The sequence below is a fragment of the Microcaecilia unicolor genome, chromosome 4, assembly GCF_901765095.1.
Source record: "Microcaecilia unicolor chromosome 4, aMicUni1.1, whole genome shotgun sequence".
NCBI lineage: Eukaryota > Metazoa > Chordata > Amphibia > Gymnophiona > Siphonopidae > Microcaecilia > Microcaecilia unicolor.
In genome coordinates this window covers 190,643,005-190,656,742 of record NC_044034.1, presented here as the reverse complement: position 1 = coordinate 190,656,742, position 13,738 = coordinate 190,643,005, and the positions used below count along the sequence as shown (strand labels likewise).

Here is a 13,738-nt window from a genome sequence, read left to right as displayed (position 1 = left end):
TCACTTGTCAGGGGTACCAAAGCACCCATCTGCCGGCCAGGTATGTTGTCCAGAGAGGTGTGCTGTCTGCCAGGTGCCAAGATTCACAATATTGTGGAAAGATTGCCTAGACTCATCAGGCCTATGGACCACGCTCCTATCCTACTCATCCATGTTGGCACAAATGATACAGCTAAGTATCCTACTGAACGTATCGTATGAGACTTCAAGGCTTTGGGTCAGAGGGTGAAGCATCTAGGTGCACAGGCAGTGTTCTCGATCCTCCCTGTCAAAGGTAAAGGTTGAATGAGAGAAGCTCGCATCTTGGAGATAAATGCGTGGCTGCGTGGTTGGTGCCGATGAGAGGGCTTTGGTTTCACAAACCATGGGATGATTTTCCAAGAAGCACTGAGTGGTGATGGTGTCCATCTGTCAAGGAAGGGAAGGAGTGTCTTCAGCAACAAGCTGGCTAAAGTACTAAAGAGAGCTTTAAACTAAAATTGATGGGGATGGGTATAAAAGGCCATGAAGCCATAATTAACACCAAGGAAGGTAGGACATCTAATGCCTCTATAGAAGTGAATAAAAAGAGTAAAATCTGGAGAGCCTTGTATACCAATGCCCATACTATGGGAAACAAACTTGTAGAACTTGAGGCTACAATGATGGAAGCGGACTTGGATTTAGTGGCGGTCACAGAGACGTGGTTCATGGAGAACCATGACTTGGATTTTGCTATACCTGGCTATAATCTATTTAGGAAGGACAGAGTAGGAAAAAAGGGTGGAGGTGTGGCATTATATGCTAAGATTGATATCCAAGTGACAGAACTGCAGGACATGTGGGGTATGGAAGAAGCACTGTAGGTTAAACTGGAAAGAGGGAAAGGTAAATGTATCTATATCGGAGTGATATACAGACCTCCTTCACAGTCGGAGGAAATGGACAGAGACTTAATTGAAGACATCCGCAAGATAGCTAGGAAAGGGGAAGTACTATTGATAGGTGACTTCAATATGCCGGATGTTGATTGGGGTGTCCCGGCTGCGGGATTGTCTAGAAGCAAAGAGATCTTAGATTCCCTACAGGAAGAATTGTTCCAGCAGTGGGTATCGGAACTGACGCGGGAAGGAGCTAACTTTCCTGGATTTCAAAGGAACTAAGTTTGCCGAGAAGGGGGAATTTCTCAAGGAACAGTTAGCGGGATGGGAACAGCTGAAGGATGTAGAACAGCAATGGACTGAAAGGAGCTATATTAAAGGCGACTAACCTTTATGTTAGAAAATTACATAAAAGTAAGAGGAAAAGAAGGCCTCTCTGGTACTCGAATGTAGTAGCTGAAAAGATAAGTGAAAGGAGGCTAGCCTTTGCACAATATAAGACGACTCAGAAAGATGAAGACAGGACAGAATACCTAAATAAGCGAAGAGAAGCTGGAAAAGCTATCAGGAAAGTGAAGCGGCAAATGGAGGAAAAGATAGCTAATACGGCAAAATTGGGGGACAAGACCTTTTTCAGATATGTAAGTGACAAGAGGAATTGCCATAGTAGCATTGTGAGGCTCAAAGCTGAGGGAGAGAAATATGTGGAAGATGATAAGGAAAAACCTGAACTGTTTAACGATTATTTTAGCTTGGTGTTCACGAATGAAAGACCGGGGGTAGGGCTGCAGAAAACAAAGGCTAAAGGGGATGGATGTATGGTAGACCAAGACCTGTTTACGGAGGACTGTGTTCGTGAGGAGCTTGTCAAACTAAAAGTAGACAGAGCGATGGGGCCTGATGGGATACACTCGAGGGTGCTTAAGGAACTCGGAGAAGTTCTGTCGGCTCCGCTGACGGACCTCTTCAAGGCTTCTTTAGAAACTGGTCCCGGTGGACTGGAGAAGGGCGGATGTGGTTCCTTTGCACAAGAGTGGAAGTAAGGAGGAGGTTGGGAATTACAGACCTGTCAGTCTGACCTCGGTGGTGAGTAAGCTAATGGAAACGCTTCTAAAAAGGAGGATTGTGACATTTCTTGAACTACATGGAATATGAGACCCGAGGCAACATGGCTTCACTAGTGGCAGGTCGTGTCAGACGAATTTGACTTCTTCGACTGGGTGACCAAACAGTTGGATGTGGGAGGGGCGCTTGATGTGGTATACTTGGATTTCAGCAAAGCCTTTGACACGGTTCCGCACAGGCGACTGATAAATAAATTGAGTGCCCTCGGTGCGGGACCTAGAGTAACTGATTGGGTAAAAAATTGGTTGAATGGTAAGAGACAGAGAGGGTGGTGGTAAATGGAGCTTGCTCTGAGGAAAAGGAGGTCGTCAGTGGAGTACTGCAGGGATCGGTCCTAGGGCCTGCTCTTTTTAATGTCTTTGTGAGCGATATTACGGAATGGCTATCTGGTAAGGTTTGTCTCTTTGCGGATGATACTAAACTCTGCAACAGGGTAGACACCCTGGAGGGTGTGAATGACATGAGGAAGGACCTAGCGAAGCTAGAGGAATGGATTGATATTTGGCATCTAAGGTTTAATCCCAAAAAATGCAGGGTCATCCACTTGGGTCGCAAAACTCCGAGGGAACGGTACAGTATAGGGGGTGTAGTGCTTTAGTGTGCGAAGGAAGAGCAGAACTTGGGGGTGATTGTGTCTGATGACCTTAAAGCTTTCAAACAGGTAAAAAAAGCGATGGTCAAAGTCAGAAGGATGCTTGAGTGCATAAAGAGAGGCATAACCAGCAGGAAAAAGGAGGTGATAGTGCCGTTGTATAAGTCTCTGGTGAGGCCTCATTTGGAGTACTGCGTGCAGTTCTGGAGACCGCACCTACGGAAAGATATAAACAGGATGGAGTCGGTCCAGAGGGCGGCTACGAAATTAGTAAGCGGTCTTGAATGCAAAAATTATAGGGACAGGCTTATGAACCTCAACATGTATACGCTGGAAGAGAGGAGGGAGAGAGGAGACATGATGAAACGTTTAAATATCCCAAGGGCATTTATGTACAGGAAGAGAGCCTTTTTCAAATGAAGGAGAGCTCTGGAATGAGGGGGCATACGACAAAGTTAAGAGGGAATAGGCTTAGGAGTAACCTAAGGAAGTTTTATTTCACAGAAAGGGTGGTGGAGGCATGGAATAGCCTCCCGGTAGAGGTGGTGGAGTCGAGGACTATTCCAGATTTTAAAAAGGGATGGGATAAGCATTTGGGATCGCTTAGGAACAGGAAGAATTAGGGGTTACAGAGGATGGGCAGACTGGGTGGGTCATATGGCCTTTATCTGCCGTCGTGTTTCTAAACCTGGAAATATTTATTAGTTAAGCCCACTGGAAAGACTGGATTTCCCTGCAAGGGCAACCAGGCTGTAGTCTGTTTATTAATTAATGTTTTTTCACAGAGCCATGCCCAAACTTGCCTAAGAGGAACCATCAACAAGCAGACTCGTACATATTTTGGTAAAGATCCAGGAACAGCATGTAAAACATAACCCAGAGCAATAAAAGCCCATTCATAAAAAAATATGAGTGTAACAATCTGTCAGCTTCAACCAGTCTGTAATCTGGCATGAATGGCAAGCTCTACAATATAAATCCAGATCAGACAACCTCAAACCACCTTGCCAGGGAGTATAAGGCAGCTGGTGAAACACCCTGGACCGACCACTACAAACTAAACTTGTCCCTACATTGGAGGAAGAAGGGTTCACAGCAAATACAAGAACACATATCCTACAGCACAAGAGGTCAAGTAGACATGAAAACATTCTGGCAACTGATATACAATAACGAATGGTCAGCACAAACAGACTCCATATACTACCTACTACTACTACTACTTATCACTTCTATAGCGCTACAAGGCATACGCAGCGCTGTACACCATACATGAAAAAGACAGTCCCTGCTCAAAGAGCTCACAATCTAAGTATGACAAGTAAACAGACAGAACAACTAAGAGGTAAGGGAATTAAAGAGGTGGGGATAAGAGGGTACAGGGCAAGTGAGTAATGGTTAGGAGTCAAAAGCAACGTTAAAGAGGTGGGCTTTTAGCCTGGATTTGAAAACGTCCAAAGACGGGGCTAGACGTACAGGCTCGGGAAGTCTATTCCAGGCGTGAGGCACAGCGAGATAAAAGGAACGGAGTCTGGAATTAGCAGTAGAGGACAAGGGGACAGACAAGAGAGATTTATCCACAGAACGGAGTACCCGAGGGGGGGGGCGTAGGGAGAGAGAAGAGTGGAGAGGTACTGGGGAGCGGTAGAGTGAATCCACTTATAGGTCAGTAAGAGAAGTTTGAATTGAATGCGGAAACGGATAGGGAGCCAGTGAAGTGACTTGAGGAGAGGGCTAATGTGAGCATAGCGACTCTGGTGGAAAATTAGTCGCGCAGCAGAGCTTTGGACTGATTGAAGAGGAGAGAGATGGCTAAGTGGGAGGCCGGTGAGAAGCAGATTTCAATAATCAAGGCGACAGGTGATAAGAGTGTGGATAAGGGTTCTGGTAGAGTGCTCAGAGAGGAAGGGACAGATTTTGCTGATGTTATAGAGAAAGAAACTACAGGTTTTGGCAATCTGCTGAATGTGAGCAGAGAAGGAGAGAGAGGAGTCGAAGATGACCCCAAGGTTACGAGCTGATGAGACAGGGAGAATGAGAGTGCCATCCACAGAAATAGAGAAAGGGGGGAGAGGAGAGGTGGGTTTGGGGGAAAGATGAGATGCTCGGTTTTGGCCATATTAAATTTCAGATGACGAGACATCCAGGCAGCGATATCAGATAGGCAGGCTGATACATTGGTCTGGATGCTGGTTGAGATTTCGGGGGTAGAGAGGTAGATCTGGGAGTCATCAGCGTAGAGATGGTATTGAAAGCCATGGGATGATATCAGAGAACCAAGGGAAGACGTGTAGATGAAGAACAGGAGAGGACTGAGAACAGAACCTTGAGGTACACCGATTGGTAGTGGGATAGAAGTGGAAGAGGATCCACCAGAGTGTACACTAAAGGTGCGAAGCGAGAGGAAGGAGGAGAACCAGGAAAGAACAGAGCCCTGGAATCCAAGTGAAGACAACTTATCAAGGAGTAAGCTGTGATCAACAATGTCAAAAGCGGCGGATAGATCGAGAAGGATGAGGATAGAATAGAGACCTTTGGATTTGGCCACTAACAGGTCGTTGGAAACTTTTGTAAGTGCAGTTTCAGTTGAATGAAGAGGGCAAAAGCCAGATTGGAGTGGGTCAAGCACAGCTTGAGATGAAAGAAAGTCAAGAGGAGTGGCCTAGTGGTTAGGGTGGTGGACTTTGGTCCTGGGGAACTGAGGAACTGAGTTTGATTCCCGGCACAGGCAGCTCCTTGTGACTCTGGGCAACTCACTTAACCCTCCATTGCCCGCCGCATTGAGCCTGCCATGAGTGGGAAAGCGCGGGGTTCAAATGTAATAAAAATAAAAAAATAAAATAAAAATAAGACAGCGGCGGTGATCGGCACGTTCCAGTATCTTGGAGAGGAAGGGGAGGAGGGAGATGGGTCGATAGTTGGAAGGACAGGTAGGGTCAAGTGAAGGCTTCTTAAGGAGTGGTGTGACCACGGCATGTTTGAAGGCATCAGGAACAGTCACAGTGGAAATTGAAAGATTAAGGATATGACAGATAAAAGGGGTGAGAGTAGGAGAGATGGTGTTAAGAAGGTGGGTAGGAATGGGATCAGAGGAACAGGTAGTTTGTTTTGAGGAGGAAAGAAGATGTGTTGTTTCCTCATCAGTGATTTCAGGACAGGAGGAAAAGGACGGAGGGGTTGGGGAGATAGGGGAACGGACAAGGGGAAGGAGAGGTGGGGGTGGCTTGGTTGAGAATTTGAGGTTTATCTTCTGAACCTTGTCGTGGAAGAACTCGGCTAGGGTCTGAGGAGATAGTGAGGGGGGGGGGGGGTTGGAGATGGAGGCACCTTGAGGAGAGAGTTCAGTGTGGCGAAGAGAAGTCAAGGGTTTGAGCCGAGAGAATTAGTCAGCTGGATGTAATAGTCCTGTTTGGCAAGCAAAAGAGCAGATTGGAAGGAGGTCAGCATGAATTTGAAGTGTGTGAAGTCAGCAAAGGCACGAGATTTCAGCCAGAGGCGTTCGGCGGATCGGGCACAGGAACGTAGGTAGCGGATTTTAGAGGTCAGCCAAGGCTGGGGTTTGGTACGCCTTATAGGACGGGGCATGAGAGGTGCAAGAGTGTCTAAAGCAGAGGACAGAATAGTATTGTAGGAAGAGACTGCTTCATTGACAGATTTGGATGGTGTAGTGGTAGAGAAGAGGTTTGAGACACTGGAGGATAGTATAGTAGGGTCAATAGCCTGAAGATTCCTAGATAAATTGGTTAAGATTGGACGGGATTGGGCAGGAGGAAGTTTAAGTGTGAAGGTTATTAGATGATGGTCAGAGAGGGGAAGATCTGAGGCAAAGGAATTGGAGGGAGAGCAGTTAAAGGAGAAGATAAGATCAAGACAGTGACCATTTTGGTGAGTGGGGGAAGTGGAGCATAGTTGGAGATTGAAGGAGGATGTTTAGGTGAGGAACTGGGAAACATAAGAGTTGGAGGGATCATTAGCATGAATGTTAAAATCTCCAAGGATGAGGGAGGGGGAAGAAGGATCATGAAAGAAGGAAAGCCAAGCATCAAAGTTGCTGAGAAAGGATGAAAGGGACTTATCAGGGGGACGATAAATAACTGCTATTCGAAGAGGTAAAGGAGTGAATAGGCGGACGGAGTGGACTTCAAAGGAAGAAAAGCAGCGAGACTGAGGTGGCAGAAGAGATTGAAATTTGGAAGAGGGTGAGAGTAATAGTCCAACACCTCCACTGCGGCCAGCAGGACGAGGAGTATGGGAGAAGAGATAACCACCATGGCAGAGGGCTGCGACTGAAGCAGAATCTTCAGGGCAGAGCCAAGTTTCTGATATGGCGAGCAGATGGAGGCTACGAGAGATAAAAGGTCATGGATATAGGAAAGTTTGTTGCAGATGGAGCGGGCATTCCATAGGACGCATGAGAAGGGCAGAGAAGAGGGGGAAAGGAGAGGAATAGAGATGAGATTGGAGAGGTCACGGTGCGACTTGCACAAATAGGATGAGGGTTGGTGAGGGGGACCAGGATTGGGATTGATGTCTCCAGCAGAGAGAAGAAGAAGGAGTAAGAAAGTGCAGAGGAGAGTAGGAGAGGAGTGGCGATGAAGGCGACGAAGGCGAGATGAACTCAGATAGAATGGGGAAGGTACAATGGAAGAAATGAAATGTTGAAGGCAGAAAGCAAGGACTGAGGAAGAGGACAAAAGAGATGGTGAGGTAATAAAATCAATGAAAGGGCAATGTATAACTGTTGTGCACAGTGGCTTCTGGTAGAGGAGTAGATTGGGAAGGGACAGTACTAGGAGGAGAATGTGACATGAAGCCATATGTAGTGACTCAGGCAGTCCCAAACGCTAGGTAACAGTCACAGACAAAGGTGAGGCAGAAGGCTGGGGCAGAGGCTGAAGGCTGGAATAGAGGAGCAGAGGTTGCAGGACTGGAGCTGAGGGTGCAGGCTGGAACAGAGGAGCAGAGGTTGCAGGACTTGAGCTGAGGCTGCAGGCTGGAACAGAGGAGCAGAGGTTGCAGGACTGGAGCTGAGGCTGTAGGCTGGAACAGAGGAGCAGAGGTTGCAGGACAGGAGTTGAGGCTGCAGGCTGGAGCAGAGGATGCAGGACAGGAGCTGAAGCTGCAAGCTGTAGCTGAGATTGTAGGGTGGAACAGGGCAAGCAGCGCTCTCTTAAGCAAATCTGGGGTGAAACCTAGGTTACAGAAATAGTGGTGGTGGTCTGCCCTAAATATCCCAAGGGTTTCACGGGTCACGTCCCTTGCTAAGTTGCAGTCACTGGGATCGCAGACTGGACTCCGTCAAAATGTCCAGATACCCCGGAGTCAGGCCCTCAAAATCTTCAGTATAGACAGCAGGCAGAAGGATCAGTAGGCTATTCCACGCTATTCTCGTTCTACTTCACGCCATTTCAATGAACCAGCCACGTGGTGTTGTCAGGTAGGCCGGCAGTTGCTTGTCTCCTCGTCTCACAATCCGTCTGAGCTGTCTCATCAGGTGCGGGCACCGAGTGGAGAGATGGAGGTCAGGTAAATGGGTGACACCCATTTGGCCTCTGGTGGTCGGTCTTGAGGGGAGGCAATGGCTTTGATCGGTGTTCTGGGTGAGGAGTGTTGTTCGCTGCTTTGTTCCACTTCGGACGCTCTCTGTATGCTGGATGTCGGTGAGGTATCAGTTCAGATCGTGCATTTCACAGATTTTGGAAAATGGTCGCCCATCCGGGTGCAGGTGGGATCGGTGTCAGATCGGGTCAGGGCTGTGGTGACGAGGCGGAGGAAGAACCGCGGCGGACTGCCGTCCGGCCTCTATGTCATGGAGGAGGTCCATCTGTGGGAAGGCCCAACTGTGGAGGAGGCCCATCTATGGAGGAAACCCGCAATTACATTGGAGGCCCTCAACTGCACCGGAGGCCCGCAAGTTACAGCAGAGGCAGCCCATTCCCAGCGATGCTCTCTGGCCGGGGCAGACACAGAAATAGTTCTGTTTCAGGCTGTGCTGTGATCAGGGTCCCTCGAGTAGTAGCAGCTCCGTGATCCTTACAAGGTGGCCATCTTAGGGACTGTATTGCTTTGGTATTGCAGCCTGCTCACTTGCCTCACCACAGACTGCTCAAAGACTAAAATACTACAGGTTCTTTTAGATTGTATTGGGTAAATGAAACTATTTGCACTTTAATTGGGAGTGTATAAGCCATTATTGTTCCAACTACACAATGATTAAGAAATCACACACTAATCGAGTACATTACTAAAGGGAAGGCTATAGAAAAGTAAAATAAGAAAGATATTATATATACATACAACATCACTGGTCAGGAATTACATCATTCAGGCCCTTATCTTATCAGCTGGGGGGCCCATTGCAGCGAAAGCCCGAAGTCTCCAGACCAGGAACAAGTCTTTTCTGCACGATGCGTCCATCCAAGGCTCTGCTGCAAAAAGCCCCCTTTTATTACGCTAAAACTTATCCAGGAATGTACATGAGGTTTCAGTCATATGCTCTCAGTTCAGGTAAACAAACCACTGGCCAAGTGGGTTATCTGCCGAACCTCAAGCATACCCCGCCTCCCTCCTGCACAAATTGGCTTCAGAGGCATTCCAACCTGTTCTTGAGAGGTGCCTTATCTCATGCATTGTTCTTGAGTGTGCCTTATCTCATACATTGTTCTTTGAGATATACCAGGAAAGTCACTTTTGGGTCAAAGGACCGTGGATTTTTAAAATGTATTATCGATTAAAGCAAGACTGAAAAGCAATTTTTTAATATTTTCCATCACAGGTACCTCACAGAATGGGACACAAGATGCAAAAGTATACTAGATAAAATAACACCCTTACGAACAAGAACCTCACGCAGGCATAACTTGATACCATGGTTCACGATGAACTGAAAAAAATAAAACACACTCCAGGAAACCTGAACAAGCATGGAGAAAAACAAAAGATGAACACACACTCAACACATGGAAACAAATACAAAAAAAATACAAATATGCAGTAAGGCAGACCAAAAGATCTTACTATAAAACTAAGATAGGGACAGACTACAAAGACACACAAAATTATACCAACTCGTGAACAAACTCCTAGACACCAACTCAGTCACTACCAATGAATACAGACATCCCATCGGCAAATAAACTTGCTAAGTATTTCAATGAAAAAATTATAAACCTACGCAATACGCTACCTCAAGCCACCACTGACATCGATCGCTTCCTTAATGAGTTGGACCCTACCACTGGAGCATACCCGACTGACCGGACTTGGCTAAACTTCGCCCTCCTTACCGTCAAAACAGTTACCCAGGCAATTAGCCAGTTCTCCAACACTCACTGTAAACTAGATACCTGCCCTAGCTACCTAATGAAATCCGCCCCTGACCGCTTCATAGAAGACCTCACATCCCACCTAAATTACATGCTTCAGCAAAGGTCTCTTCCCCAAGGAAAATGGAAATATCCTACTCACCCCGATACCAAAAGACACCAAGAAAAGAACAAATGAAATCACTAACTACCGTCCAGTAGCACCGATCCCATTAGTAATCAAACTGATGGAAAGCAGGATAACCAAACAACTTACAGATTATATAAACAAATGAAATCCGCCCCTGACCGCTTCATAGAAGATCTCACATCCCACCTAAATTACATGCTTCAGCAAGGTCTCTTCCCCAAGGAAATGGAAATATCCTACTCACCCCGATACCCAAAAGACACCAAGAAAAGAACAAATGAAATCACTAACTATCAGCCAGTAGCACGATCCGTAGTAATCAAACTGATGGAGAGCATGGTAACCAAACAACTTACAGATTATATAACAATTCTCAATATTACCACGAATCGCAGTCAGGTTTTGTCCCCTCCACAGCACTGAAACAGTACTACTCACTCTCCTAGCCAAATTCAAGCAGGAAATAACAATAGTCACAAACATCCTTCTCTCCAATAAGATTACTAGATAAGTTTGGGATTGGTGGAAACATACTTAGCTGGATCAAGGGCTTTCTACCACAAGAACTATCAAGTAAAATCAAAACTGATTCCCTCCGGTGGTCATCTGGTCATTGGGGCACTTTTTCAGACTTGGACCTAAAAATAAATGGACCAGTGAAGCCGGCGAAATGCTCATCAGAGCCGGCCATCTTTTTTTCCATTATCGGGCGAAGCCGACATCTCGTAACCATGCCCCCATCCGCCCCCGTCCCGCCTTCTATACCCTGCCTTGAAGTTTGGCCGGCTCCACGAAGGAAAGCAGTTGGCACCGGCCAAAATCGGCTTTCGATTATACCAATTTGGCCGGATTCAGGAGATCAATGGCCACCTCCTGATTTGTGTCGGAAGATGGCCGGTGATCTCCTTTGAAAATAAGCTGGTTAGACTACTGCAATGGAATTTATGGCAGGATGCAAGGAACAGACATTAAAGAAGCTTCAAACCACTCAGAACACAGCAGCTAGGCTATATTTGGAAAAAACGCGATATGAAAGCTCAAAACCCTCTGCGAAAAACTACACTGGCTCCCAATCAAAGAACGCATTGCCTTCAAAATCATCCCTGGTTCACAATATTATCTACGGTGAAGCCCCTGGATTCATGACAGACTTGATCAACTTACCAACTAGAAGCACATCAGAATCAACACGAACATATCTAAATCTGCACTATCCAAGCTGCAAAGGCCTCAAATACAAATCAACGTATGCATCCAGCTTTTCCTACATAAGCACACAACTGTGGAACATATTACCAAAAGCCTTGAAATGACGCACGACCACCTAAACTTCCGGAAATCACTAAAAACTAACCTATTCAAAAAGGCATAACCTGCCGATCCAACCTAAATGCCTGATCTCTGCGACACAACAAACTAAAGTACGTAATGGACGTAACTCAACTCTTCCGTTGTACGATTCCCTAATTGTGGCTGTGCCACATGAACTTTATCCTACCACATCACTTTGTATTTGTTCTCACCAGAGCCAACAAACGCCTCTACGGTACTATGTAAGCCACATTGAGCCTACAAATAGTAGGAAAATGTGGGATACAAATGTAAAATAAATAAATAAAATCAAGCTCTACTTCTTTTCCATAAAAAACATATAACAAATGTTGAAGTGCAAGTTTATCATGCCTATGCAAAAAAGGTAGTATCACCATTCAAAAATGAGTCAATCTACCCATCATATAGAGAAGCAGATTAGACCAATTGGTTAGCAATGTTCTTGTATAGACCAATAGCGATGTAACGTTAACTAAATATAAATGTTGGAGTTGAGTAGGAAGCTGCATACGCAAATATCTAATAGTCTTCCCTCCCCATCGAAATAGAAGATTTAAAGACATCAAAACCTGTGGGGTAGTGTTAATAGAAATAGCCACAGTTTTTTGATAATTCAATTTGGAGCCTAACACTCGACCAAAATAGTCAATAAGGTGCATAACAGCTGATATAGTGTCTACAAGTCATATTAAAGTAAGAAAAATATCACCTGCAAAGCCACAGATTTGCATGTTCAGAGTTGAGGAATGTATTTAGCTTTTAGTAAGTGAAAAGCAGCTTATGTTCATCGTTGATATCCTGAAAATTTGACTGACTATCCAGCTCATTTTCGAAAGGGATCGCCGGTGATCTTCCGACACAAATCGGGAGATCGCCAGCGATCTCCTGATCCCGGCCAAATCGGTATTATCGAAAGCCATTTTGGCCAGCCCCAACTGCTTTTTCATTGCGGCGCCGACCAACCTTCAAGGGGCGTGTTGGTAGGGTAGCAAAGGTGGGACGGGGAGGGGCGGGGGCGTGGTTACGAGATGGCCGGCTTCACCTTATAATGAAAAAAAAATGTGCGGCTCGAACGAGCATTTCGCCGGCCGGACTTGGTCCATTTATTTTTAGGACCAAGTCTGAAAAAAGTGCCCCAACTGACCAGATGACCACTGGAGGGAAGTGGGGATCACCTCCCCTTACTCCCCCAGTGGTCACCAACCCCCTGCCACCCAAAAAAAAAAACTAAAACTTTTTTTTCCAGCCTGTATGCCAGCCTGACATGCCATACCCAGCTCCTTGACAGCAGTATGCAGGTCCCTGGAGCAGTTTTTAGTGGGTGCAGTGCACTTCAGGCAGGTGAACCCAGGCCCATCCCCCCCCCCCCCCCCATCTGTTACCCTTGTGGTGGTTAATGTTGAGCCCTCCAAAAAACCCCAAAACCCACTATATCCACATGTAGGTGCCCCCTTCACCCCTTAGGGCTATGGTAATGGTGTAGAGTTGTGCGGAGTGGGTTTTGGGGGGGGGGGGTTGGGGGCTCAGCAGCCAAAGTAAGGGTGCTATGCACCTGGAAGCTATTTTTGTTTTTAAATTTTTTTAAGTGCCCCCTAGGGTGCCCGGTTGGTGTCCTGGCATGTCAGGGGGGCCAGGGCACTACAAATGCTGGCTCCTCCCCACAACCAAATGCCTTGCATTTCGCCGGGTTGAGATGGCCGGGCCCGGTTTCCATTATGGCTGGAAAACGAAGCCGGCCATCTCATGTAAACTTGTTGATCCTGCTGGAAATCGGCGAGCGATTTGGCCGGCGCCAAGCATTATTTCGAAAATACGCTTGGCTCTGCCCCCTCGCTGAGCCGGCCCCGAAGATGGTCAGCCATCGATTGGCCAGTGCCGTTCGATTATGCCCCTCCACAGGTCGCAGAACAGGGTTCATAGGCAGATGAACTATTTTGTTAGGCCTTTGCTTGCCTGCTTCTACTGTATCAAGAGCTTCTGGGAGATATGACCTTCAGAATCGAATACACTACTCCACAAGATATCTAACCAATGTATACAGGTATTATCTCCTTTTTGTACTACTTAGATATCTTCCAATGCACCCTAATTTTCCTCTTATGCTTGCCATCACTTAGTCTTTCTGCTGTGCCGCCATCCCTCAGAGAGTTGCAAAATTGTAATCTTGCATTCGGCTACCATGCCATATGGTCTTACAAATTTAAGAGTTACAGTGCAAAATCGTTTAGACATTTTAATTTGTGAGTACAATATTACCTGGCTTAATTTCAGGAACTCCAATATCTAGAGGGTTTTTAATAATCACATTAGTTTTTATCTGTGCCTGATTTGCTGTAATAGGAGAAGTACACATCTTTTGTTTTATTCTCTCTTT

At 46.3% G+C, this 13,738-nt stretch overlaps 1 protein-coding gene across 1 annotated transcript in view; it reads left to right on the top strand.

The window, feature by feature from the left end:
• The window catches only part of ABCC8 (ATP binding cassette subfamily C member 8), an 803,652-nt gene that overhangs the window by 312,621 nt on the left and 477,293 nt on the right, over positions 1 to 13,738 (top strand).